This window comes from Phocoena sinus, chromosome 14 (genome assembly GCF_008692025.1).
Source record: "Phocoena sinus isolate mPhoSin1 chromosome 14, mPhoSin1.pri, whole genome shotgun sequence".
Lineage (NCBI taxonomy): Eukaryota > Metazoa > Chordata > Mammalia > Artiodactyla > Phocoenidae > Phocoena > Phocoena sinus.
This window is the reverse complement of record NC_045776.1, coordinates 38,845,996-38,872,933: the sequence shown is the minus strand read 5'-3', so window position 1 is coordinate 38,872,933 and position 26,938 is coordinate 38,845,996. Positions and strand designations below refer to the sequence as shown.

General features: G+C 46.7%; 1 protein-coding gene across 3 annotated transcripts in view; it reads left to right on the top strand.

Annotated features, from left to right (window-relative positions):
- FHOD3 (formin homology 2 domain containing 3) overlaps window positions 1–26,938 on the top strand; it is a 497,328-nt gene that overhangs the window by 153,507 nt on the left and 316,883 nt on the right. The window lies entirely within an intron of this gene.

Sequence of the window (26,938 nt, the reverse complement as noted above, 5' to 3'; positions counted from 1 at the left end):
AACTGTTTTATTCCTCTGTTAATCTACTGCGTACCTGGCCTTAAGGCTTCCTCAATAAAAGCTCATCCAAATGAGTAAGAGAATGGCTGACCGGGGTGGAGGCGTGAAGAAAGCCTGCCTGGTCGTTCCCTTGCTGGGGAGATGGAGAGCGTGGCAGAAAGCCTCTGGGTCCTTGCCCTGTTCCTGCCTGATCACCTAAAAGGCCTTCCACACAGCACCCATGGCAGCTCCTTCGCTTTTGGATTTGAGGTGAATTTCTATCAAAGCCCTCCGTGTCTTAAGGACCTGGAGGTCAGAGTAAGTGGTTTACACTTAGGGCAGCACTCCTCAGACCACAAGTTCAGGGTGGCCTGGGAGCAGCGCCTAAACTGCCTGCCTCTGCGAAAATGCTGTTGAGATCTTTTCTTGTTATCTGAGCTTTATTTTAGAATCTCATTTAGACTGTGCCTTCCCCTTTCCAAGGATCATGATTAATATAAATGTAATAATACTTCATCTCCCAAACCTTTGGGTAAGAATGATGCTCAGGATGGGGCATGTTAACTCCGTGGATTAACCCGTGTCACTGCAGATCCCGGCGTATGAGCACATGTTGGAGCAGTCCAGAGGATCTCTCAAGATGCTGTCATACACATGCCTTTGTGCTTGGCGGTCTGGGAACACGGTGTTTGATTTGGCCGTCGTGTGTGATGCAGTGTCCGGGCGTTATCAGCTTGACGCTGCCCAATTTGATAGGTTTAGCTTTTTCCACATGAGCTGGTCTTTTCCAATAGGGTGGCAGGCCTGGTGTGGACTTTGGACTCCAGAGCTTCATGTGGTGTGGACCACGTGCTTCTCTTTACCTTCAGTGCGACTATCAAAATGATTGGTGGAGATGGAGAGGGGGATGGACAGCTCCAGCCTCAGGAAAAAGTCCACAATATGGCAAAAGCCAGCCAGTGTCCCCTGATGGCTACTGCAGCATTATTTATAATGAAGCCCTGAGAGCAACCTTAATGTTTAGTTACAGCGGGTTAAGTGTGAGAACATTATCGACCATGGAAAATCACGCAGTTATTAACATCATTTTTTGCGTAGCAACCTGGAACAGGGTTGTTAAGGTAGATAAAAGCAAGTTTCAGACTTGATTTAGAAACACATTAAATGCATATCTGAACAAGAAACTTGCTCCTTTGGCTGCCTTTGAGGAGGGGAATCAGGCAGCCAGGGGGACAGGAGAGGGGAGAGGTTTTGTGCCTTTTGACTTTTATACGATGTGAATGCATTTCTTTTTCAAAAATAACAAAGAAGAGAGAAATGTGTAAAAACTGAAAGGAAATATAGCAAAAGGAGGATAGTAGCTGTGTTAGGTGGTGCCATGAAGAATGTTTTCATTTCACTCCAGGCTTCTTAAAATAATAAGAAATAATGATAATATAATAATAAAATAATAATAATAATTATTATTATTTTGAATTAAAAGAGCAAGTGTGAAATATATGTGACAAAAAAGAATTTCCCTGAAATTGCTCAAATGTTGAAGAAAGTAGACAGGGTCCCCTCTAGATTTCCTGTGTTGGTGCATAAAGGATGGGGTAGGAGCCATCTCATATAGTGCAAAACAACAGGTATGTAACAATAATTGGATTAGAGCTTTGGATTGAATTTTTAATTTGTTTCAGAGCCACACATACACTCTAATAATGAAGACCCATATTTATCGTAATCAAGCCATCTTCTGCAGAGCCCTGGCGAGCCCTGCCAGCATCTCTTGTGAACATGTGTCTGCCTGGACTGGCTCGTGTGGAGGCCTGAAGGTGGTGAACCTTACCTTTTCCCACGTGGCTCATTGGGGCCAGGCTGACCTGGCTTCCCTGCCTCTCCCTACACGAGGGAGTGTTTTCTTAGACAGCCTCCTGCCCACCCAGGCCCAGGCCGGGGATAGGGCCTAAATCACTGTCCCTCCCCCGGCTCTTGCTAGGCCCAGTCATGCTCCAGGCAGAGTGTGTGGGATGACTCAGGATGGGGTACATGACAGAGTGACCTCTGGCTGTCCCTGGGGGCCGCCCATAGCTGGTCTTGCAGTTGGGAAATTTGGGTGCCTTTCCTTGCTGTGCTCCTGACCCCTCTGGGGTCTTATCCCCACTTACCTGCTTGCACTCTCTGTGACCAAACATGCAGTCTTTGTCTGTTGTCCTGTACTCAACCCAGGGCTCCCTCTTCTCTCCTGACTTTCCCACGCCAGCTTGCCCTTTCAGGACAACCATTTCTCAGTGCTCTCTTTTCTGGGAGTGATGGGAAGAACTCCCTTCCTCTGAGGCCTCATGGGTGTATTTGCATTTAAAATATTCTTGAAGAGTACAGTGTTTTAATCAAAGCAATTAATCCCTAATGGTAGAATTTCAGGTTGCATTGCAGGGACATGCTGACCCTCAAATCACTTGGAAACTGCCCACATTTCCTGTGCTTAAAGGCAGTTCTATCACTGGGCTTGACTGCTAGATAATTGAAAGGAAATGGTACGTATATATATTTTAAATATTTATTGTGTTTATTAAGATAAAGCATACAGGGAAGGCATAAAATATTAAGTATATAGCTTGAATGCTTTTTAGTACTATTTAATTCTTTATTTTGTTTACATGTTTACTTTACATTTATACTGTATATGCCCTTGTTATCCTGATGTTATAGGTTATGGCTGATGTTATCGGGAGGAGACTCTGAGAGCTTAAGGCACCTGCCTACTGTCTCAGAGCCAGAAAGTAGGATTGGAACCCAAGTCTGTTCAACCCCAGAACTTCCGTTACTGTGTTAACTGTTTTTCTCACTTTTTTACTCCCTTCCTCCCCAGCTTGTTCCACAGAATTTTACTATAGGAGATAATTAAATGCATTCTAAAATAGCAACAAAATGTGAAACCTAAAAAAACTTTTAACATTTTATGCTTGGCTAGAATTCTTGGAATTTTAAAATGACATTTCTTTCCTTGTGTTCTAATATACATAATAGTTTGTTCAGTAACTTTTTCTTGATACATGTAGCTTAAAGAACAAATTAGGGAAAAATTGCTTTCTAAGTCCAATTTAATTATTGATTCATTATTGAATAGGTGCCCAGGGTAGGTAGATAAACACTAAAGATTTTGTATGGTGATAATCATGGTGAAAATGACCATATTCTGGTTTGGGGAAATTTTTGGAGTGAGTTTTTATTATAGTTTGATAAAGGAAAAAAAATCCACATTTGGTGAGCAGCCAGTGATAAATCTAGGAGTGAATTAATGTGAGAGGGAAGGCAACCAGTGGGGCTTCTTGGAGGGATTGAGAAGACTGAGGACTTCACGGGTCTCAGCTAAGATCATGTATGGTGTTTTGAGGTGAAGTGGTTAAAATAGGGGAGGGTTTGGACTAATATCATTCATAATTCTTTTTTTTTTTTTTTTTTTTTTTTTTTTTTTGTTACGCGGGCCTCTCACTGTTGTGGCCTCTCCCGTTGCGGAGCACAGGCTCCGGGACGTGCAGGCTCAGTGGCCGTGGCTCATGGGCCCAGCCGCTCCGCGGCATGTGGGATCCTCCCAGACCGGGGCACGAACCTGTGTCCCCTGCATTGGCAGGTGGACTCTCAACCACTGTGCCACCAGGGAAGCCCAATAATTCTTTTTTTTTTTTTTTAAAGAAAATTCACTGTTTTAGAGAATATTTAGAAAATACACATTAAAAAAAAAAATTTAATTAACCTTGGGCATGTGAAATAACTACTTAGTGGGCAGTGACCCCAGAAAAGCTGCACCTGGCTCCAGTCTCTGGGGTCTTAACAGAAGAATAACTTATCACTTTCATTCATTTACTTGCTCCTACTACAATAGTCTTTCCATTTAGTTCCTTTTTACAAGCTAAACATACCCACATTTACATTATGAATTTTCTTAGCAAAATTTCATTTCTTTTGTGATTCCCAGAGGGGGAAAAATACCCAAATCACTTGAAAAACAAAGTATGTATAACCTTGTTATGACTTCCCAAATTAATCTAATGCATATCTCTTGGTCCTGTAGTGGTCATCATGAACTGAAATGTGATGGGTACAGGAAAGAGGAAACTAGTTTATGCATAAGGTAAAATATGCAGCCAAGGCCACAGATCGCAGAGTTGGTGAACCAGTGTTGTGTGTCCCCTCAGGAAGCCAGCACTCAGCAGGTCCTGTCTTGGAGTGGGACCATGGTAAAGAGAGGATCTGGCAGCTGAAAGTCATTTCAGCAGCGCTAAAATTGGTTCATGACTTTCTTCAAAGTGATTATAAGTCCCCTTTTCTCTCCTCTCCATATCCATCAGAACTCAAAACTGCTTGGATGGAAAAGCCAAAAATCTTGTCCTTCCTCCCCACTGGCAACCATGGTGTCTCCATCTTTCCCTTCCACCTGTTGGTACTGCAGAAAGTAGATCGATTTAGCCAGTGTGGTCATTCCTTAGTCTTCTGCCTCCCTCCTTTCCTCCCCATGTCCTGGAGGCTGCACACCAGTCATCTGAAAGCCGCCCGGCAGGAGCCGCGTCCTCCTCAAGGCAAAGTGCAGGTTCTCTGTGGGAGTGGGGGCCCAGGGGGCGGGAGGAGAGCCAGAGTGCGCGCAGTTACCGCTAACTGTTCTGTCCCATCCACGTGTGGGACCTGTCTGTCAGAGATGTCACGTGTACAGAATGAATGAGCCTGGGGCAGATTGAAATTTGCATTCTCAGGCCACCACAGTTGCTCGGCCCACCTCTGGCCTTGGTGTCAGCTCCCTTTCAGTCTCAAACCGCCCTGCTCTCCCAGATCCTTACTTTCCTGCCCTTGATTCGTTCTCCCAGGTTTGCCCCTGTAAGTGTGTCTTCAGCCCGTCCCCAGTCAGCAGCCTCCCTTGCCTGCGAGTTCCCTTGAGCCAGGCTGGGAGCGTGGATCCCACTTGCCCCGTTGAGTGACGGGCCACCTTGTGAACTATCATTGCAGCTTCGGTGTCATCAGGACTTATGAGAACTAGGAGAGGCCTGCTGGCATTTTTTGTGCCACAAATGCTGAGAACATTAAGACTTTAACCGTAAAGGCATGTCATGAGCCTTCTCAGTGCTTGTGTCCGCTTTCAGAGCTGCAGCGTCTAACAGTAGTTTTCCTTGGAGAATTAAGGAAGAGTCCACCTGCACAGCAGGCCTGTCAGGCTTGGAATCATTTACCATTTGTTGTTGGTTGTCAGTGTGAGTCAAGAAGAGAAGTCCAAAGAATTTGAAAAGCCAAAAGAAAACCAGAGGTGGCTATTCCTGCATCTTAATGTTTACAGATTAATTTTTAAAATTTTTGTAGTAAGAACATTTGTGAACTGACCCACTTCTTACTGCCCCATTTAGGCTTCGGCTTCCTCTAGTCTGCAGAGTCAGAACACATGCCCATTTATCTCTGTTCGATCTTCACACCCTCTAATGTGAGATCCACGTTTTGTGGAACAAAGGCCTAAATCCACAAGAACAAAGAAAACAGGAGAGGAAATGACAGCATCACAGGTGTGTCAGGAATATTTCTGAAACCAGACTGCATGTGTTCAAGCTGCGGGGTTTAGCTGGAGGTCACTTCAGTTTCTTATTGATTCCCCAGTATAAGTCTTGATGTGACTGTTCCAGAACCTTCCACCCTGCAGAGTTTCTGCCACAGTCTTCTCTCCCTGCTTCAGGCATGGAGCCCACCCAAGGTGCTAGTTTACATCCAGCCTTATCAGCCTTGACCCTAGGAAGAGCCTGCTGTCAAGGATCATTGGGATTTGAGAACAGAAATTATTAGGGAGGTATCTTGGGGTAGAGTGGGGAGAATGAGAAGGGGGAAGAATCCTCAGGGTTTCACTGTAGGTCTTTTGTTTTGCTTTATTATATCTCTATAGTGATAATGTATCTATCATAATTCTTTTAGGGGAAAACTTATAAGTAAAATTTTATTAAGAGAGATTTGTTTTTCATTTGGACAGGTGCTGGCAATATTTGTTAAACTTCAGTCTTTTATAACAATTGTCTAGGGATCACAGGAAAATGTATTTAATACAGAAAGAGCCAAGGAATTAAAAAGAATAAAAATGTAAACCATGCTATGAGTCCTGCCTTCCTCAGGCTCTGAGATGCGTCAACAGGTATTGGAGTGAACATTTCAGTGAATACTGCGCACACTTTGATCCTGGCTTCCGCTCCCATTTGGGGCAAATGTAGAAACAGATGGGGCTGCGGCCTTAAGGAGAGGAGCAGACTCATCCCTTTCCATCTGTGGTTTGGTTCTGCCCTCCCCTCCCCTCCCAGTCTCTCTCCATGGGGTGTGTTAACAGCTGGAGCCACCTGCCAGACACGAGTGGCTCCTGGGTGCTGCGCCCCAGTGCAGAAGCTCTGCATGTAAATACTGCCAAGTCCTCGTGCATCCCGGCTATGCAGTGGCATTTGGATGTGCCACCCCCCAGGGCCTGTACTTTTCCACTGTTTTCCAGGCCCCCCGTGGAGTTAATGGGGCTCTGTCCTGTTGAACTTCTTTTGTCCGGAGCAGTGAACAGTGACAGGTGAGTCTGGCTCCTGGGCTCCTGGTGCAGTTAGCATTAACTATGGGCCTCAGACAGATCCTTTAGCTATGCATGATTTTCCATCTCTGTGTAACCTTTGATGGTCTGTGATGCATCAACTTCTGACAGTGACTGGAAGTATTTAGTTTTCCAATACGTGCGGAAGGCTGCCCTGAGGACTGGGGTTCAGGTGTAGACTTTATCAGCTGCACCAGCTCAGGAGGTCGTAGGTTGGATATCCGGATGGTTTTCTTTCTTGAGAGAGGGGAGAAAGGATAGTTGATTGTAATGCATTAGAAGGTATTTTGAAAAGAGATGGTCATTTCTTGTAAAAACAAATGTGCGTTCTTAGGTCACAGGTAAGGATGGAATAGGAGAAGAAAGCTGTAGCCATCATCCAGCCTATAGTTTTCAAACTGCTTATCGAGGCTCTCAGTGTCCCTTAGGGGTGGCTGGAAGGGATAGGGAGGGGGGTTTCCAGCATATGGGTCCCCCAAGGGTGACAGTGTCCGTGATGGGGTCAGAGAGCGACCCACTTCTACCGCCTTCCTGCGTCGAGCTCTCTGGGCTGCACGACGCTTCCTGAGAGAGGCCTGCTTGAAGCCTGGGCTTTGTATACAACCCGGCTCTTGCCTGTCCATGGGAAGCAGGGCCACGAAACTGTGGCCACCACCCTCCCTGTGTCATGGGGTGACTTGTCACAGCTATTTAGTGCCAAGGAATATGAGTGTGAGAAGGAAGACGATGGTGTGTAAATCTTCTCCGGTGAGGGGATCTTCTTTTAAAGGCTTTCGTGTTTCCCTTTTTAGCACCTGCACTTTTGCTTTTATGGCACAGAAAAGAGAAGAATGAGAAAACCTCTAGGAGAGAGGAGCTACAGGTTATATCCAGCCTTTGGGGAAGTGGGACATGAGACAAGGGGTCAGAATGTTTTGGGAGGAGAGAGGTTTTAAGGGAACAGCTGCCAAGATGCGTGTGACTTGGGTGTGAGAGGCAGGTGAAAAAAACCTTGAGGGTGTTTGGCTGTGTGTTGATGCCTGTTCAAGAGATTTCACTATGGACTTAAAAATCCGTTGAGCATTCATTTCATGTTGGACTTCATTTTTTTTTCATTTTTTTTTTTTTATGAATGCAGTGTCATGCTGGGCACAGCTGTGGCAGTTACTCATCTTGGTCTGGGTCCTCCTGTGATGGGTCATCATGTGGACCTCCTGGTGAAAGTTGTAGCCCTCAGCATTGTGGATTGTCCACTGGGAAGAGCATCTTCACATGTGGTAGAAAGCTCTGTAGTAAGCATAAGCTTCTGTATAGAACATCTGGTTTTTGCAAGAATTTTGGCTTAAATTCAAATACTAATGGTGTCTGAATCCAGCAGTAAAAAGGCAGAGTATTCAAAAAGAAAAAGAAAGAGACAGCTTTTGTAATTTGCCTTTATTGGTAAAGTTGGTAGAGCTGAAACTGATTCCATGGAGGTTGACAGTCTTGTATGATAGCATGAGAATAAAGAAAACCACAACGGCTACTGCAGCAGGTGGAAAGTGATGTGTTTGCTTTTGAACTGTTTTTTCTCTGAATCAGTTCCTGCCTTTTTATTTTGGCAGGGCAGAGGAGATTTCTTTTTTTATTTTAAATTTTATTTATTTTTGGCAGCGTTGGGTCTTCGTTGCTGCGCGTGGGCTTTCTCTAGTTGCGGCGATCGGGGTCTACTCTTCATTGCGGTGTGCGGGCTTCTCATTGCAGTGGCTTCTCTTGTTGTGGAGCATGGGCTCTAGGTGCGCGGGCTTCAGTAGTTGTGGCACACGGGCTCAGTAGTTGTGGCACGCAGGCCCTAGAGTGCACGGGCTTCACTAGTTGCAGTACACAGGCTTAGTTGCTCCGCGGCATGTGGGATCTTCCCTGACCAGGGATTGAACCCGTGTCTCCTGCATTGGCAGGCGGATTCTTAGCCACTGTGCCACCAGTGAAGTCCCTGGGGGAGATTTCTGAGTAAATTTTTTTTAATTGAAGTATAGTTGATTTACAATGTTGTGTTAATTTCTGCTGTACAGCAAAGTGACTCAGTTATACATATATATGCATCCTTTTTTATAGTCTTTTCCATTATGGTTTATCCCAGGATATTGAATATAGTTCCCTGTGCTATACAGTAGGACTTTTTTTGTCCATCCATTCTATATGTAATAGCTTGCATCTACTAACCCCAAATTCCCAGTCCATCCCTCCCCCATGCCACCCCCTTGGCAACCACAAGTCCGTTCTCTATGTTATATTTTAGATTCCACATACAAGTGATATCATATGGCATTTGTCTTTCTCTTTCTGACTTATTTCACTTAGTATGATTATCTCTAGTTGCATCCATGTTGCTGCAGATGGCATTATTTCATTCTTTTTTTTGGCTGAGTAATATTCCATTGTATGTATGTACCACATCTTCTTTATCCATTCCTCTGTTGATGGACATTTAGGTTGTTTCCATGTCTTGGCTACTGTGAATAGTGCTAGTTCCTGCTTTTTCTCGATTTCTTTCAGAAAGATCTCCAGAGCCTAGTACAGTTAACTTAGCTGAGGACATCACAGCCTGGAAATAATAAAATAATTTTGTTTCTGCTTAATCATAGGCCACGTAGTAAGCAAAGGTCTGAGGAGACAAATTACAGCCTCACAGTCTATCATGAGTTATTTCATTAACATCTTAACTTAATATTCGGCTAACATAGAAAGTCCTGAGCGTACTAAAGGCTAAGTTCTGGAGTCCCCAAGAAGGAGGAGAACACTTGAAAATCCTAAAAAAGAGGAAGGGAGAAACTAGAGGAGTGGATGGCCGCCTCCACTTCCTGTGATCCACCTCTTCCCACACACTGTGTCAAAGGGTGCTCCGTCTGCAGGAGGGGATTAGAGCAATTGCGCATGTGGCGTGCGTGAGCAAATGACAGAATTCTCTCTGGGGGGATTTGGAGGTTCAAAGGAAATTTACAGACTCACAGGAATGACTCTTTGGTTGGTGGAATGAGAAAGAAAGATGGACATGCAGTCGTAGTTATTAGGTTTAGCCACGGAGGTGCGGAGGGTGGTCTTGGGGGCCCTTGTGGTTGCCTCTCAGGTGGCTGTTGCACCCCATTGCTCCTTTATAATTCCGTGAGGACCGAAATAAAAGAGGACTGAACAGTTTTAAAAATGTATTTTTTGGTGGCATGCAGCTTCCAGTCACCCACCTACCTACCCCTCGTCACCTTTATGATGATATCCGCACACCAGGTGTTGCTGCGGAGAAGATGGAACAGAGAATCAAGGCTGGGGTGTCTCTGAGTTAAACTAGTGCTCGCCTCTGCTGAGGGCCTCCTTCCTGCCTCCATTGGCCTGTTGATCTTTTTGCTGCCGTGAGGGGAGGTGGGACAGTCCTCAAGCCTTTTAACAAAACACATTCTTTTGTCCTGGTTTGGTGGAAAATCAAACTTCCTCCCCATGAAATCCCCCAAATGGCTCCATTGAACCATATGGATGACTTGGCCAAACTGGTTTTCATGGGTCCTTCTCGCCTCCTTTTTTTCCCCGTAATCTTCAAAAATATTTTAGTACTTTCTAACCTTAAAAAAAAAAAATCAGTCTCTATGGAACTTGACCTGTTTTTGGACTGCGTTATTATAGCTACATGTATCTCTGATCACCTGGCTGAGGTAGTGTTTGTCAGGTTACTCTTTCTCCCCTTTTCAAACTGGCCTCTTCAGAAGAAAGTCACTACATGTAGCCCCAACTCAGGGGGTGGGGAGGTACGCTCCATTTATTTGTCTACTCTTCCCCTTGATTTATTTGGTCTTTTATTTATATCAGTATAGACTTGCGGAGATTTATTTTATATGTTGGATTATAATCCAGTACTACTTTTGAGCAGGGGTTTTGTAAACCACACATCATTATGCACATGGGAGACATTAATATAAGCATTGTGTTATATGCTAGCCTGGAGGTCGTTTTCCTGGGAGGCCTTGCCATTTCCTGAATAGGCCCAGTGGCCTTTGCAACACACAAGGTGGATGGTCAGAGCAGTAGCCCCTAAGTTGTGTGCAGCGGTGCATGGGAACGAGAGTTCACAGGGCCAGCTGGGGGCAGTGGCCCATGTCCCATATGGCCACACAGTTGTAGATTTAAGCCTCATTCCCCTTTGCTTGCCGTGTAATCTGGGGCAAGTCACTAAACCTCTCTGACCATCAGTGTCTAACTGGTCGGATCAGGACGTGAAGACCTGTGTCAGGGTTGTTGTGGGAAGTGAATAAAGAGGTGCCTGTCCAGTGCCTGTCGTGGGGAGGACGATTGTTAAATTCCCTACTCGCCCTTGCTCACCCCCTCTCCTGCTAACCAGGGAGAGTCAAGTCTCCCCGGAGGCTGAGGTGCAGTTGAGGCCCCCTCGGTCACAGCAGAGGAGAGTCATTGGAAGTGAAGATGGGGCTGAGACCTTTGGGAGGTGCACAGGCTGGGGATTGAGAGGGAGGGACAGAAGGGCTGGTGGCAGGGGCCTCCCTGTAGAGTAAAGGAGGGCAGGCTTGGGAGGTGTCTTTCTCCAAGTCCTCACATGGTCCTCTGCTTCTGTCCCAAGCTCTGGGGCCGGCTGCCCATGTCCTTTTCCACTGACACCATTCGTTGCTTCCGAGGAAGGCTTCTCTCCTTCCTCTGGGGCCCATAATCTTTTCACCATCCTTGCTCTTTGCTTGTTCCTGGAGGGAGAAGGGCTATTTGGATTTCTAACCCACCAGTGTGGCAAGCACATGCACGAAGAGTAAAAGGATTTCCACATCCCATTCTCCTCTTTTTCCATTAGATTCTTACTGAGGAAATAAAGGCTATATCTCTCTGCTAAGGTTGGGTGAACCTGAACTTGAACTCAGGCTGGTCTCATTTCAAAGCCTTTGTATTTACCTACTTTGCCCTCACGGTTTGACAGTGACTGGCTTGTGAGTCAATGCTTGCTTGGCACCGGAACCTCAATTAGAGGTATTTGAGGACTTAAGGTATCTCAGAAGGCTCAAGGATTACTTGCTTCTGCTTCTCATAGCTTCTAAATTCGCTTTTGTGGACTAGCCTGGGAACTCATCCAACACAGGCAATACTGCTTTCATAGGGAAATTTCTTTTTAATTTCAAGTAACTAACTTACCAATAAGTTCTTGGAACCTAGGTAGTTTGCCTTGCAGACTTGGGGTTCTGCCTGTCTGTTGGGTAAGAAACAGCAGGATTCCAGCAAGGAAAAGGGGATGTAGTGGAAAGAGTGCTGCCCTGGGAGTTGGAAGACCTCTGCCTCAGTCATGGATCTGTCACAGATTACAGGGAACCTGAGCCAGTCCCTTCCAAGCTTGAGCTTTTCAATGTTTTTTCAATCAAATCAAGATGCCCTAAAAGATCTTGAAGATCCCTTTTAGATCTAAGAACTTACGCAGCACTGTAGAGTGATGTGCAAAAGTGAAAGCAGTTGTAATTTTTACGTGAGTTTAGACAAACCTGTTTTTATTAAAATTACTTTATCATTATATTTTCTTCCAGTGGAAAGTGCTAGGCTGCCTTCACTATTCCTATACCCTGGCCCATGTGCCCAGTGCTCACTGGTCAGATGCTATAGAAAAAGGAGATGAACTTTCTTGTGGCTTTGATGGAGCAGTTTGGGTGCAAGCAGGAAGATTTCCTTTCAGCTGCCTTCTTTTAGTTCTCTGGTCTTTGCTGTACTACATGGCCAAAAGTAATTTATATCAGATTACTTCAGATTATCTGTTACTGACCCTAGAAGGTTCCTAGTAGTTTAAAGACAGCAACAAATATGTGTCCATTATACAGCAACCCATTGCAACTCTGATTTGCATGTTTTTTTTTTAAGATTGACAGCTTTGTTAATGGGAATATTTATCTCCAGAGAGTAACTAATTTTTATCTCCAGAGTTAAACCATTTCAGCAAAATCCAAATTAGGTAGGCAACTGTCTTCCGTTTCTATGATCCCTGTACAGTCAGAACTGAATACCTAGGAATTCCTTTCTGATAGCCTTACAGTCTGTGACAAGTGTTTAATCTAAGTGTCAATTTATCTGCAGAAAATATAAATGTTCTCAGTGCTTTCTTGGTGTGTTTCGGCTTAGGAGACACTGGAAGTTGGGGAAATTAAAATCCAGTAATTTCTTAAAAGTGCTTCATAGATGGATAGGTTAACAATACAATTATGGTCTTTAAAAGAAGTTTTTTCTTTATTTGGGTCTCCGTTTACTGTAAAAATACTCAGAGACATAAAATTGACTCAGAAAAATAGGTTCTTAAGCTAAAAGGAAATCCATAACGTTGATGGAAATGTTCTCACAGTGGTAGAGCAGGTAGTGTTTGCAATGAGATTAAATAGGAGAAGGCAACTGTCTCTAATTGTGTTTAATCAGAAGAGCCTTCTGTTTTCAGTAGCTGGCATTCGACTGGGACCATATCTGGGGCCAGGTTGATAATTCTCTTGGGAAACATGCCACTGTACTTAAGGTTTCAGATGGGTGTGTCGATATTGACGTGTCGCAGAAATGAACTGTGTGCCTCTCTGATAAAAGATATCTGGGGAGAGGATTAGTAAAGGACAAGTCAGTTACAGAGCCATAAACATTCCTTTCATTAATAACATTCGAATGGTTCCTGAGGACATTTTGCTGCCCTTAAAATTCTTCCAGGAAAGGCTCTGAATGGCAGCAGCCTGCTAGCTGCTGTTTGAGATGTGCGGCCAGGCCGACATCTGGGTCCTTGTGCGGGCTCAGCACATGCTGTGTGTGTGATACTGCAGTGCAGCCTGGGCCCCCGCACCCAGGAGGCTCAGGCTGGGGGTGGACTGGCTCCTGCAGAGTGAGTCAGGCCCAGTCGGGGAAACTTGGGTCAGGAAGATAAAAATTCCTCAACTCACAGCTAAGAGACATTGCGTTTCTTTTCCTTTGGAGACTGCCAGTGTGATAACTTGCAGAAGTGGAAAGGATCTGTGTGCAAGTGGAGAAAGAGAATTCCAGAGATGTAGAGTCAGGGAGGGAGATGTGGATGGGTCCCCGGTTGTCGGGGGAGGAGGCCCGGGATGAGGCATAGAGGGGGAGGGAGGCCCCAAGGAGTAGGTGGTAGTGGTTTGGCTTCAGTGGAAGCAAGAACAAAGACCCTCAGCCCCCTTCTTTGTCTCTCTCTTCCCCTCCCTCTTTCTTTCTTTGGTACCATAGGTCCTGAACATACACAGGATAGCTGCCCTTCAGCATGTGCATCTGCCTTTCTCTCTCTCTCTCTCTCTCTCTCTCTCTCTCTCTCTCTCTCACACACACACACACACACACACAGAGGTAAACTATCATGGAATGTTTAAAACTTTTAAAATAAAAGTAAAGCAGAAATACATAATAAAAAATGGTGTGACACTTGTAGGCAAAAATAGATAGACGTGGATTTCAGAACTTGAGAGGATCTCATACAGTGATATTGGTGGCCATCTTCCTGAAACTGTGGGTCCAGAAGTGACCTAGGATAACCAGAGGCCTAGGCTGACTGTGGGTAAGACTGTGGCCTGGGCTTGCTTCTGCAGAGCATCGGGATGGGAACCAAGAGTTAGCACAGGAAGTGTGGCACCACCCTCCAGCTTTTGTGGAGGTCCTTCTCACTCATTATCCCAACACTGACAGTGTCATCCAGGGATACAGTGGGAGAAGGTTCAGCTGATGTCCTCCTAATATTTCTAGGTTCATCAAATTTCTGTTAGAGTTTGACCATCCACACATTGATTTAAACCAAGGATCCCTAAGTAGGTTTTATTTTAAGGGCAACACCTATTGATTGATACTGGACTCCAAAGATGCTGTGTTAAGAATGATTCTGAGGTTGTGTCTGGGCTTGGTGAGTTCATTTAAGTAGTACCTGCCATGAGGATAGTGGGAGAAAGAGGTTTTGTTTTTTTCCTTCTCTAATCTAAATCCTTCTATAACACATTAAACTTAGATTTTCCTCCTTCTCTTTTCCATGCACTGGTACATTTTACCTGCTCAGACTGAGATTGGCTCTGACCTCAATTCTAAAGCATAAAATTAGAGCAGGCCCTCAAAGTAGATAATACTTGTCAGTTGCTTGTAGACAGTCTGGCTCTCTCACGCTCTTGTATGTCCATTGTGCCTGCCTTCTCCCCATCTCACATTACGTACAAATCTTGCATAATGATGACATTGCTGAGAAAACGAAGACTCTTCACCTCTCCCACAGAGAGCTGCCCTGCCCCTGGCTGAATTACTTCAGCACCTGTTCTCGCAGGGAGAGGGAGACCCTCAGGCCACCCCACAGGGACAGGGATCACTGTAAATGAGTGAATTTGCCCCTAAGCTTGGATGAGCCCTTGTCTGGGATTGGCCACCTGGTGTTCCCAGACCCCATCCCCTCCTGCTGACCAGCAAGTCCAGCTCCTTAAAGAAGGTGGAGAAGACACTGCATTCCAGGGGAGGGACTAGGAAGAAGAGAAGAGTGCTGTTTCCCATGCTCTCCTGGGCGCCTCCCAACTTCGCCTTTGTCTTAGGGGACAGAAGCATCCTCCATGCTTTTTGTCTTGCTCCTCTGGTGACTAAGCAATCCTGCCAACACTCTGCAGAATGGTTCTCCTTCTGGAGGGTTGGAAGGTCTTTGTGTGAAGAATGTCGTCAACATTTAAAGCTAGATAACACATGTATATGCAACCTAAAAAAAACATTCTGAAGAGCCCAGGGGCAGGACAGGAATAAAGACACAGACATAGAGAATGGACTTGAGGACACGGGGAGGGGGAAGGGTAAGCTGGGACGAAGTGAGGGAGTGGCATGGACGTATATACACTACCAAATGTAAAATAGATAGCTAGGGGGAAGCAGCCGCATAGCACAGGGAGATCAGCTCTGTGCTTTGTGACCACCTAGAGGGGTGGGATAGGGAGGGTGGGAGGGAGATGCAAGAGGAAGGAGATATGGGGATATATGTATATGTATAGCTGATTCACTTTGTTATAAAGCAGAAACTAACACACCATTGTAAAGCAATTATACTCCAATAAAGATGTTAAAAAAACCCCACAGAAAACAAGAAACATTTACAGCTAGAAATGCCCTTTCCCGTGTACCCTGTATCCCTGAGAGCAGACCCCCCGTGCAGGCGAGGAGGCAGTCGTCCACCCTGTGGCTGCCCCCTGGGGCTCTCCAGCCTGGGGTCCCTCTTCCTTCCCGTCCAGCGGCGTGAGGTGGTCTAGCCTGGACCCTACGGTGCATCTGGGAGGGAGCAAGGGGCCAAGGGCAGAGGCTTTTTCCATTCGCTGACTTGGCATGTTGCCTGGCCAGTGCAGTGAAAGAAGCACCTTGCTCCCCGGGGATGAAAGGCCACAAAGTTAGACAGATTCCTTCTCAGCTCTGGAATGTCAGCTTATAGCTGGGAGGGGTCCCCTGACTTTCCTATTCTGTTTGTTCGTTTATAAAACTGAGAAAACCCTCCTCACAGGACCCAGAGCACGCGTAAAGCACTTGTTACGCTGGCTCGCATCCTAGAAGTGCGCCGTGCTGGCCTTCGTGTTGCCGAATGAACAGCCTCCCCGCCCTGTTAACTTTCAACCCTCACCAGACATGGGTGCTTTCCTGCTTCGGGCAGGTGGGGCAGATGACACCAGGCATCGTCTGTAGCACAGGTGGCCGCACTGCAGACCTGGTGGAAATGGAGGCACTGGTTAAAACAAATCCAAATGGCAAGAAACCTCGACAGGTTTGCACAGTTTGAAGGCAGAGAGGAGGCCCTGACCCTGTACTCAGTCAGGGTGGCCCCTGGGCTCCCGGATACACCCCTCCCCACTCCCCCTCTACACCGGCATGAAGACAGATGCTCCTGGGTGAAGTTTCCGGGTGTGGGAGGAGCAACAGAAGGAGAAGCAGCAAACGTCGGCCTGCGGCGAATGCTGACTCAGGAGTAGCTGCGCTCATCCCCTGCAGGGCCCCGTCTGGCCGGATTGTCTCTGACGTGCCTTCCACCTTAAAGACCCTGCAGTACTGGAGCTGCACGTGCGGTGGCGTCTCCACCCTCGTCTGGGTAAAGCAGCAGGGAGGCCCAGGAGCAAGGAGGACGGGCTCTAGGGGTGAATGTGGTGCTAAGAATAGCCAGCGAGACGTGGTGATAAGGGCCCAGATGGTCAGGGACATCAGCTGAGGACAGGGAAGGCGGAGGTGGTGGGGAAAGAACAGGGCGATAAGATAGGGGCCGCGACACAGGAATGCACAGCTGGGGCTCTGGAGGTGGCTGTGGGAGCGTGGTGTCAACAGGGCGCCCTGACAGCCATGGGCGACGGAGCTGCCCAGAAGCCCGCCGGGTGTGCCTTGAGGGTGCGAGTCAGTGCAGAGGAAGGGCGAGCTGGCCATGAGTAGTCGTGCATTTGGGAGCCAGCTGGATTGTAGTGGTTTTACAGTCTCCCCGCCAACCTCCATCCACGGTACTTTCTGTGGGAGAAATCTGTGGCTCAGAGGTAGGAAGGGACCACTTCAAAGCTGGTGGCGGAGCTTAGTCCCACCCTAGCCCTTCTGGCTCCTCCTACCACCAGGCCAGCCCTTCCTGTGTTTGTGACCTCTGCTCCACACGGGGAGCGCAGGGCACCCCCAGGTGGGGCTGGCCAGGGTGCAGGTGTTACTCATCCCACAGATGAGCCCCGGGCCCCTTCTAGGCCACAGGTCTGGGCATTATCACTGGGGGTGTAATGGGAAATACAACAGAGAAGGCCTGTGCCTTTCTGGCACTTGGGGAAGGAGAGAAGACAGGCAGTAAACAAACAAATGATGCTGCTGCTTTCGAACGATGCCAGGCAGGGAGCTGAGCCACGTGGGGCTGCAGCTGTTCCCACCTCTGGACTTTGACGTTGTTGTACTTGGGGGTCTTTCCTCTCAGAGTGGTGACCACTAGGACACTTCCTGAGAATTGGGGTGACATTTTCTGCTTTACATACCCCCTGTCCCCCACCCCAGTACAGGGCTGCACACAGTGAGTACTGACCCTCGCAGGGCTGGGTAACTGCTTACTTGTCTTTGTGAAACTTGAGACGTTTCCCCCAGGGTTAGGTCCTGTGGATTTGGGTGCAGATTAAGGGGCGTCACAGAGATCCCTGTGTCTTGATGGCCAGACGGGCTGGCCGAGGTGTGGACAGCTCTCCCCCATCCCTCCCCGGGTGCTACGATTGGGGGTGGGCAGTGCTTCTGGAGCATTTGATCCTCCCTGGCACCACGCCCTGCAGGCTGGCCAGGCTCCCCTCAAGGTGTCCACCACCTTGTCCTTCAGCAGCGGGAGTGCCAAGTGGCGTGTTTAAGACAAAAAGCTCCAAGAAATCAAGCCCTGCCTTCTCAGTGATCATCCACCCGACAGGCAGCTGAGGCGGCACCAAAATAACTTGGCAGGAATGTCAGGCTTCACAAGGGGTCGCGAGGCCTTGTCGCATTGGGTGGGATCGTGATGTGAAACCATTTGGTGCTCCCACCAGCTTTTAAGGGCATTCGAGTGTTCCAGACTGTGGGCTCTAGCAGGCCCTGAGGGAAGGTGTTGGAGGTTCAGGGGGTGGCAGTGGCTCTGTGGGGAAGCTCCAGGGCTCTGTGGCTAAGCTAGAATAAGCATTGTTATTTCCACAGATCAAGCCATTTTCATGCACAGTTCCCCTGGTGTCCTGATCAGTGTAATTATGGAACGCGTATGTGTGGGAAGGAGTCTTTGGAAAACGAGTCCCTCTTCTTTGTCAAGAGACTGACCTAAAACTTTAGGAAATTGGTTCATGAGGAAATTCTGGAGTGGAGAGCTGGCAGGAGTTCCAGACGGTAGGAGAAGGTGCGGCCTCCTCTGTGTTGCTTTGTCCCTCTGACCCCGAAAAGGTCAAATGCAGAACACGATGAACAAAGAACAGATATGAACACGGGCAGCAGTTGGCATATGCTTTTATAGTCGGAAGACCCCTGGATGGGGTTTCTGTTCTGCCACTGAGCAGGAACTGCACCCTTTTGGGCCCACCAGTCTTTCCTCAGTGCTTAACAGGCGCCCAACACACGGTAGATGCTCAATAAATATTAGTGATATGAACGAAAAGCCATAGTCTCTGCAGCCTCAGTTTCCTCAGACATAACACGGAGGAACTGGATTAGCTCAGAGATGGCAAAGAATTTCGTCATTCAAGTTGTGACAGTTGTCTTGTAGGACAGGAGAGCTTTACTGAGAGGTTTCTGAGGCACAGATTTGGCAGGTAAGTAGGGGAGGGGGTGGCAGGGTATGTACTTCTCCCGTCCTGTGCTTTCTAAAACCTGTGTGGTTCTATAATTACATATCATTGATATATTTAAAACTGATGAGACTTGTAACTGGGGTAGTGCTCGATGATCTGTACAGACCCTGGATACGTTCCCTGACTTCGCATGTCTCCTGGTGAGCGCAGTGAGAGAAGCGCCTCTCCCCCGACCTGCGCCGCCCAGCACCCCGAACCTGGATGAAATGCAACAAAGTTAGCCAGATTCCTGCTCTGCTCTGGGATGTCAGGCAGAGTGTTGAAGCCCCTGGACACCGATGTCCTCACTGGCGATAGGGATGAAAAGGCCAAGGTCATGGGGTTGGAAGTGAAGTCCCAGGTGAAGAGCTGTCAGGTGGTAAGCGTTTTGTGAGTCGTGAGTAGCTGGCAGCTTCTCCCCTGGACTGGTGACACCTTCCCATAGAGAGGCCATGGTGTCTGGCATGGCAACCTACTTCCCCTCTCTGAGCGAGGACCGAGGGCTTTCAGTCCTGGCTCTGGCGTTCCCTTGTGGCTCAGATACTGCAACATCCCAGAGGCAACAGTGTTAATGCATTTCTGCCATAGAAGGAAGGGCAGAGGATGTGTGCTTTTTTGAGTGGATGGACTTGAAAAGGTGAGGACGCTACCCCTGGTCCTCTGTCCTGCCCCAGGAGGTAGAGGAACACCAGTCCGTGCCGTGTGGGTGCTGTCAGGAGCTGTGAAAGCCTGGCTGCCTCCTGGGAACCCGCAGTCTCACACCCGAGCCCCAGTGCTTGCTCCCACCTGACCCCAGCTGGCTTGTGTCCGGCTTCACGATGCACCCTCTCGGGGTTTCCTGTGGTTGCACCTTCTCCCCAAAGGATACAAGGTTGTTGTGGATAGAAACCACCCCTTCTACTTCCCTTGGTCACCCTGTGTGCGTGGCGAGCGGTTGTCCTCAGCTGCCCTGCACTAGTAGCTCCCGGTCTCCTCCTGAGCACTGGCCTCCTTCAAACAAAGAGTAGTCCGTGCAGTTAGGATCTAAACGATGGTCTGTTCAGCACTTCTCCAAGTAAAGGCTCCTTTCTTCCCGATTGCTGACTTTGAAAAGTTCTTCTTGAGGTTTTGCTGTAGGAAATTAGAATCACCAGGGCAAAGACAGTAAAAGAAAACCTCCTCTTGGGAAAATGCCCCAGTTTAAAGGTCGCTGGTTTTCTGCTACTCTCACAATTGCTTGTCTGTCCATCCACAGTGTAAGGGATATTTTCTTTGCAGCACCTGGAAAGGTTATTTGTTTTAAGGGCTTAGCTTCCAAAGTGCAATTTTTTTTCTGTCCCAGGGAGTTTTACATAAACTAGATGATACGAATAATGGTTTTCATAGCTTTTGTGGGCAGTAACACAATAGCTGTGAAAGAATCCGAACCAGGTGGAGAAACAATTGCTGTTTCCAATCATTTTAGTACCAGGGTTTTCAGGACCTCAGCAAATGTTATTCGAGAGGATAAAATCGTCAAACTCAGGTAATGGTGTGGCTTGGGGCGGGAAAAAAGGAAGTCTCGAATGAAAATGAAGAGAGTGTTAAGTGCAAATCCCATTTCTCTATAGTGCATATTTTGTTACAGTCTTAAACATATAAATTATGTGGCCTATGTGATTCCCATTAGAGATGCAACCTATGAACTTTGAAGCCCAAATTAGTGTCTGGTAGTGTTTCTGACTAACCCGCTGAGGTGGGGGGGGGGGGAGTTACTCTTACATCATCCCTGTTTCATGGATGAGAAAAAACTTTTTAACTTGTCCAAGGTCACATATTTAGTAAGTGAACGAACCAGAACGTTTAAAAATAGCTTTATTGAGATATAATTGCTACACCATAGAATGCACCCTTTTAAAGTGTACCATTCAACGAGTTTGGGTATATCCACAAAGTTGTGCAACGATTACCAGTATCTAATTCCAGAACATTTCCGTCATCCCAGAAGGAAGCCTCCTTCTGGTTAGCAGTCAGTCCTCATTCTATCTTCCCCTTGTTGGCCCTAGGTAACCACTAATCTGCTTTCCGTCTCTATGCATTTACCTCTTCTGGACAATTCATCCCCTGGCCGCGTTCACTTAGTATGATGTTTTTGAGTTTGATCTGTGTCTCAGTACCTCATTATTTTTTATGGCTGAATAATATTCCCTTGCATGTATCTACCACATTTCATTGATCCATTGATCAGTTGGTGGACATTTTGCATTATATCCACTTTTTGGCTATTCTAAACAACACTGCTGTGACCATTGTGTAGGCAGAAGGAGCTAGAATTTGAACTTGTCTCTTAACAACCCTGCTATCTGCATGTGACTGTCACTAATACATTGAATCCGCTCCAAAGAAAAGTAGGATTTTACAGCAAGCGGAGTCCTTAGAGATTTGTTTTCAAATCCAACTGAGCTTCCTTCATTTGAATGCAGGACACCAGCCCAGTGAAATGCAATGAGGTCCTGTAACCTTGGCTACTCAAAGTGTGGTCCTTGGACCAGCAGCATCAGCTTCTTCTGGGAGCTTGTTAGAAATGCAGAATCTCAGATCCCACCCAGAACTGCTAAATCAGAACCTGCGTTTCCACACGATTCCTGAATAATACGTAAGCTCATTAAAGTTTGAGAAGCACTTCTGAGTCATACAGCAAGGGCTAGAGCCGTGATTTCCTAATTTCTAGTCTAGGGGGATTTTTTCTCTTTCATATTACGTCCAGACATTTTCTGAATGCACTGATGTTCTATAAAATATTTAATAACTTCCTCACTGACTCAAAGTGAGACATGGCGAAACCAATACCCTCTCTGCATTGAGCCAGTGGAATAGAGAAAACTAATAGGAAGATATTTTAGCATCACTCTTCATCATTTTCAGAGTGTGTTGCTAATCCCTCCTAGGCCAGTGGTGTCTAACCTCCCTCTGCAAAATTTCCATTCCCCTGGAATGTATCAATGGCTGAGAATACCTTGGGAAAGAGAGCTCTTTATTCCAGAACACATATTTTGAGAAGCATCCTCAGATATTAATAACACTTGTGTATTAGTCAGCGTTCTCTAGAGAAACAAAACCAATGGGATACCCGTATAGAAGCTGAGATTTATTATAGGAATTGGCTCATATAATAATGGAGGCCAAGAAGTCCCACTGTCTGCCGTCCGCAAACTGAAGAGCCATGAAAGCTGGGGATGTGGTTCATTCTGAGTCTGAAGGTCCAAGAATCAGGAGTGCTGATATCTGAGGGCGGGAGAAGATGGATGTTCCCGTTTAAGCATAAAAAGAGCAGATTTGCTCCATTTCCATTTTGTTCTATCCTGAGGCCTGTGGATTGGCTGATACCACCTGAGTTGGTGAGGGTGATCTTTACTCCTTCTGCCAATTCAAATGCTAATCTCTTCCAGAAACACCCTCACAGACACACCCAGAAATAATGCGTTACCAGTTATCTGGGCATCCCTCGGCCCAAACTGACACATAAAATTGACCATCATAACTTGGAGCCCATTTTAGGAAACAAATCTGATCCCAATGTTGTAGATCCCACGTCCTACCCGTATGTTATGGTCATGTGGCAGGGACATCCAAGTTCTCTATTTAATATTTGGTTCCTTTACTTCTGACTTTCTTCTTCCATTGACTCTAGCAGTTAAAGATGGAGTTTAGGAAACCACATTTTTTTCCCTAATATTTATGCAACATAACACAGTTAAAAGACCTTGGAAGGGACTTAGAGATCCCTAAAGAGGCATCTTGATTTTGGGTTGATCTTGTAAAACAAGAATGACTGTACTCCAGAAGATAGACCTGTTTGCCTGTTTCACTGACTCCACCATGTCTGTAGGAACATGGTTTTCCTTTGTTTTGTCTCATAAGTTAGTTCAGTTCCTACAGGAGGGGTGCACCCACAAGGCACGAGAGTGATGGGGGTGTGGACTGAGAGGAAGGGAATTAGGATTGAGACATCGATATTACTTCCACGGGTTTCGGCAAATTCTCTTAAAGAGGACTCTCGTCCTGTCCCATTCATCGTTTAGGCTGTGCCCTTGCATTTAGGATGCTGAGCTTTTAGAGTAGGAGGCAGCCTGCAAACTGAGTGCTGGAGCTGTTTCCCTGCAGCTGGCAGCTGACAGCCGGACATTCCCTGGAAGGCAAGGAGGACTCAGAAGGGCTAAAACCCAAGAAGGCAGGTGCCTGAGGAGAGTGGGTCAGAGAATGGGGTTAGGGATGGAGGGGAGCCCTGGGAACGCCAGGGAGGACCCTGAGCCGGCTGAGGTCTACCTAGGTTGACTCAGTGGCCTCTGCCTCTGACTCGGCCTGAGCCCTCTCCTAGCCCAGAGTAGACCCCTGAGGCCTCTGGCAGGTTGGGGCCCTGGACTTCTGAAAGTGTGGCCAGTTTCCCTTCAAGCTGAGGCCTAAGCTGCTTAGAGCTGCAGGCCGTTCTTGGCTGGTTTGGGGCTCAGCTCTGTCTTCAGGGTCTTTTGAGGAGGTAGAATATCCTGAGGCTCTAAGGAGGATAGGGTTAGTTCTGGAATGTTCCAGGGGTCAAGGTCTTCTGGGCATTTCACATCCTCTGCATTCTGTGAAATGTCAGGGTCTTATGTGCTGTGGCCACCGATCATGAAAACTGTGTGTGTTGGTAAGGAGGGGACTACTGAGATTTGCTGGAGAAAACTCATTCATCAAAAACCGGGGTTATGCGGGCTTCCCTGGTGGCGCAGTGGTTGAGAGTCCGTCCGCCTGCCGATGCAGGGGACACGGGTTCATGCCCCGGTCCGGGAAGATCCCACATGCCGCGGAGCGACTGGGTCCGTGAGCCATGGCCGCTGAGCCTGCGCGTCCGGAGCCTGTGCTCCGCAACGGGAGAGGCCACATCAGTGAGAGGCCCGGTTATGTAACAGGGTTATGTAAGCATGGAGTTACCATGTGACCCAGCAGTTCTACCCCTAGGTTACAACCAGGAGAATTAAAAACATAAGGCCACCACACAAAAAGTTATACACAGATGTTCATAACAGCACTGTTCACAAGAGCCAAAGGTGGAAACAACTCACACCTCCATCAACTGATGAATGGATAAACAAATGTGGTATATCCATCCATACACAGGAATATTATTCAGCCATAAGAAGTGCGGATATACTGGTACATACTATAACATTGAAAACATCAGGTTAAGTGAAAGAAGCCAGACATAACAGGCCACATATTGTTTGATTCTGTTGATATGAATTTTCCAGGATAGGCAAATCCATAAGATAAAAAGTAGATTAATGGCTGCTTACGGCTGGGGGGGAAGGGCAAGTGGGGAGGGGCTACTAATGGGTATGGGGGTTCTTTTTGGTGTGATGAAAATGTAATTAGAGAGTGGGATGAGTGCCCAACTTTGAAAAATATACTAAAAATCATTTAATTGTACAGTTTAAAAACATGAATTTTATGATATATAAAGTAAAGTATATCTCAATAAAACAAGTCAAAAAACCAAGGTTTATGCCTTGTACTTGGAGAACAGAAAGCCTTGGGACTATTTTGTTATTCACTTATTTAATCTATAAAGGGTTTTTGCCTGCAGTGTAGGTTGGAGATTGTGCCTTTCATGGCAGTGTTCCCCTCACACCACCCTTGGCCCCCAGGCGGTTCATCTTCTCTCTTGGCCCATGTGTGGCTGTGGCCCCATCTTTGACGGACTCGGGTGCTCACCTGTCCTTGGAGCCTTTAGCAGCTTGGTGCTGCCCCTGGGCTAAGTCATGTGCAAGGATGGTGCCCGCGGGGCCCTGGCAGCTCGGCTGGCTGGCATTCTCAGCCACCCTGTGGTCCATGCAGAGGCCCAGCCATGGGGTGAGCAAGGCTGTGGCTGATACTCTTCATTGACTGCCATGAAGATGTTTTAAATAGTCAACTCAGGAAGTTGAAATCTCATAGAGGGGTGAAGAAACACAAAGGGAATTGAGAATTCTAATGGGAAGAACCTGCCGTTGAAATAAAGACTGACAAAATGATTTCTGAGAAACTTTCCCTAACATAATTAGGTGCAGTAACTAGCAAAAACACTGCTTAGTTTAAATGTATAGATGATGTTAATCTATTAATTTAACAAGTCTGGAAGACTATATACCAAAATCTATAGGGGTGGGATTATAGGAGGCTTTTTACTTCATATACGGATATGTAATTATAGTGTTTTTTAATTTTTTCTGTATAATAATAGCATTTTCCCCCAGTGGGAATGTATTACTCTTATAGTCAGAGAAAATAAACACATTAAAAAATAATTGTGGCCTAGATAACATTATCTAAAACCTATGAGTTAAAAAATGTGATTGTCAGAACTTCCAATTCACTAGGTATGTTAGGAAAAGCGTAATCCAAAGGTTGGTCTAGAGAAATTTATGTTTAAAAGCATTTCACTAATATAGTGATTTGTAGTTTACAGAGTTTGTTCTTTCATTCACTCATTTGGTCCATCCATCAACCCATCAGTCTTTTATTGAACCGTGTTACTTGTCACAGTGCTGAGTGCCTGGGGATGCTGAGGTACCCCGGCCATGGTGCCTGACCTCCCAGACTTACATGGGTTTGCTGACTTCGACAGCGCCGTTTCCCCTGGGACCTGCTGTAAGGAGTGTCTGCACAGGCTGATGAGGGCCTGAAAGCCATGCTCACCCCTGCCAGGGGTGGGAAAGGTGATGCCATCAGATGGGCGGAAGGAATCTCCGTCTCTTGTCCACAGATGTCGCTGTTGGTCACAGGGTTCGGGACTGTGGGCGGAGCCTGTTACTCCACACAGGGCAAATGGCAGGCAGCACAGCAAGACTGAGAGAGAGGAGAGCACGGCCCTGTGAATGAGGGAGCGGGGGGGGGGGGGGGGGGTGTCATTCTGTAGCTTCCCTCATGGTAAACTGGGCTTGGTTCCGGGGCGAGCAGAGCCCATGAAGCTGGAGTCATCCAAGGAGGGATCCTAGGAAGGGATCGCCTTTGTAAGGGCTGGATTGGGGGACATTGACCCCGTGCGAGGTGAGATTGGTGGGGGCTTTTGCTTTCTCTCCTGGTGCCCCTCACACTTTCTCGGTCCCTAATTCTCTTCTGTTTACATTGAATCCCCCCTTTGCTTGGCCCTGGTTGTCATAATATTGAAATAATCATGTCTTATTACTTGCCATATTTATTTGAATAATTGGAAGTCTCTTATTCTTGATTAAAAATACAGATGTGCTATATGCTTTTTCTTTTTCCCTCTGAAAAATTCCTCATTACAGGAAAGACATAAATTTTTCCTTTACTATTGTGTTTGTTTTTATGGGTTGATGACCTTTAGGTGAAAAAAGGACTCATAAGGACTTTTGGACCAGAATAAGTGGTCTAGTTATAAAGTGTGATATCTAAATTCCCTGGATGTCCAGATCAAGGTTGTATGGCTTTTCTCCTGACTGAGCCTCTGAACTGAGGAGGTAGTGAAGCCTGGATGTTTCATGAACCGCTGGCAGCCAGACGGGATACGGTGAAGAACAAGCCATTGATGGGGTGTGAAGGAGTGAGCTGGGAGGCCAGGGTAGGCTCCCCAGAGTGGACCCCTTTCCCACAGCTCTGAGATCTAGGGGTGTGTGGGAAGGGGATGTGGACTCAGATTCTGGTCTACCTGCCTAGAGTAATGGCAGAGATGCCCAGAAGCAGCAGATTCTTAAGGATGGTACAATAGTGTTTTATTCCTTCCGTTCCCTCTTCTGTAAGCCATCTTCAGATGAAAGCATCACTCTTCGAGATGTTGCTTCGGGCAGGGTCTCTGTCTTTTGCCCCCTGTAGCTAGGAAAGGGCTGCAGAATACTTGGCACTTTTATGTTTAAGTCAGATCTTAAGCCAGTTTGAGTCACTGAATCCCCACGATCAAAGGCAGTAATTTCACATCTTTTAGCCACTTCAAAGCAAGTTGTGGAAAAAATTAGGAATCTGGAAGCAAATTGAATTATACATCAAAGAAAAACAATCTCTTGACCTTTTTTCCTTCCAAAACCAACTGTTCCTAAGTGTAAAGATCCAAACTGGATGCAGACAGTTCAACGTGGGGGGATGGAGGTTCAGTTAAACCAAAGGGCTTGTTGAACACGTTCTTTACCAAGGAGTGTTCTTGGAGCTGCCAGAA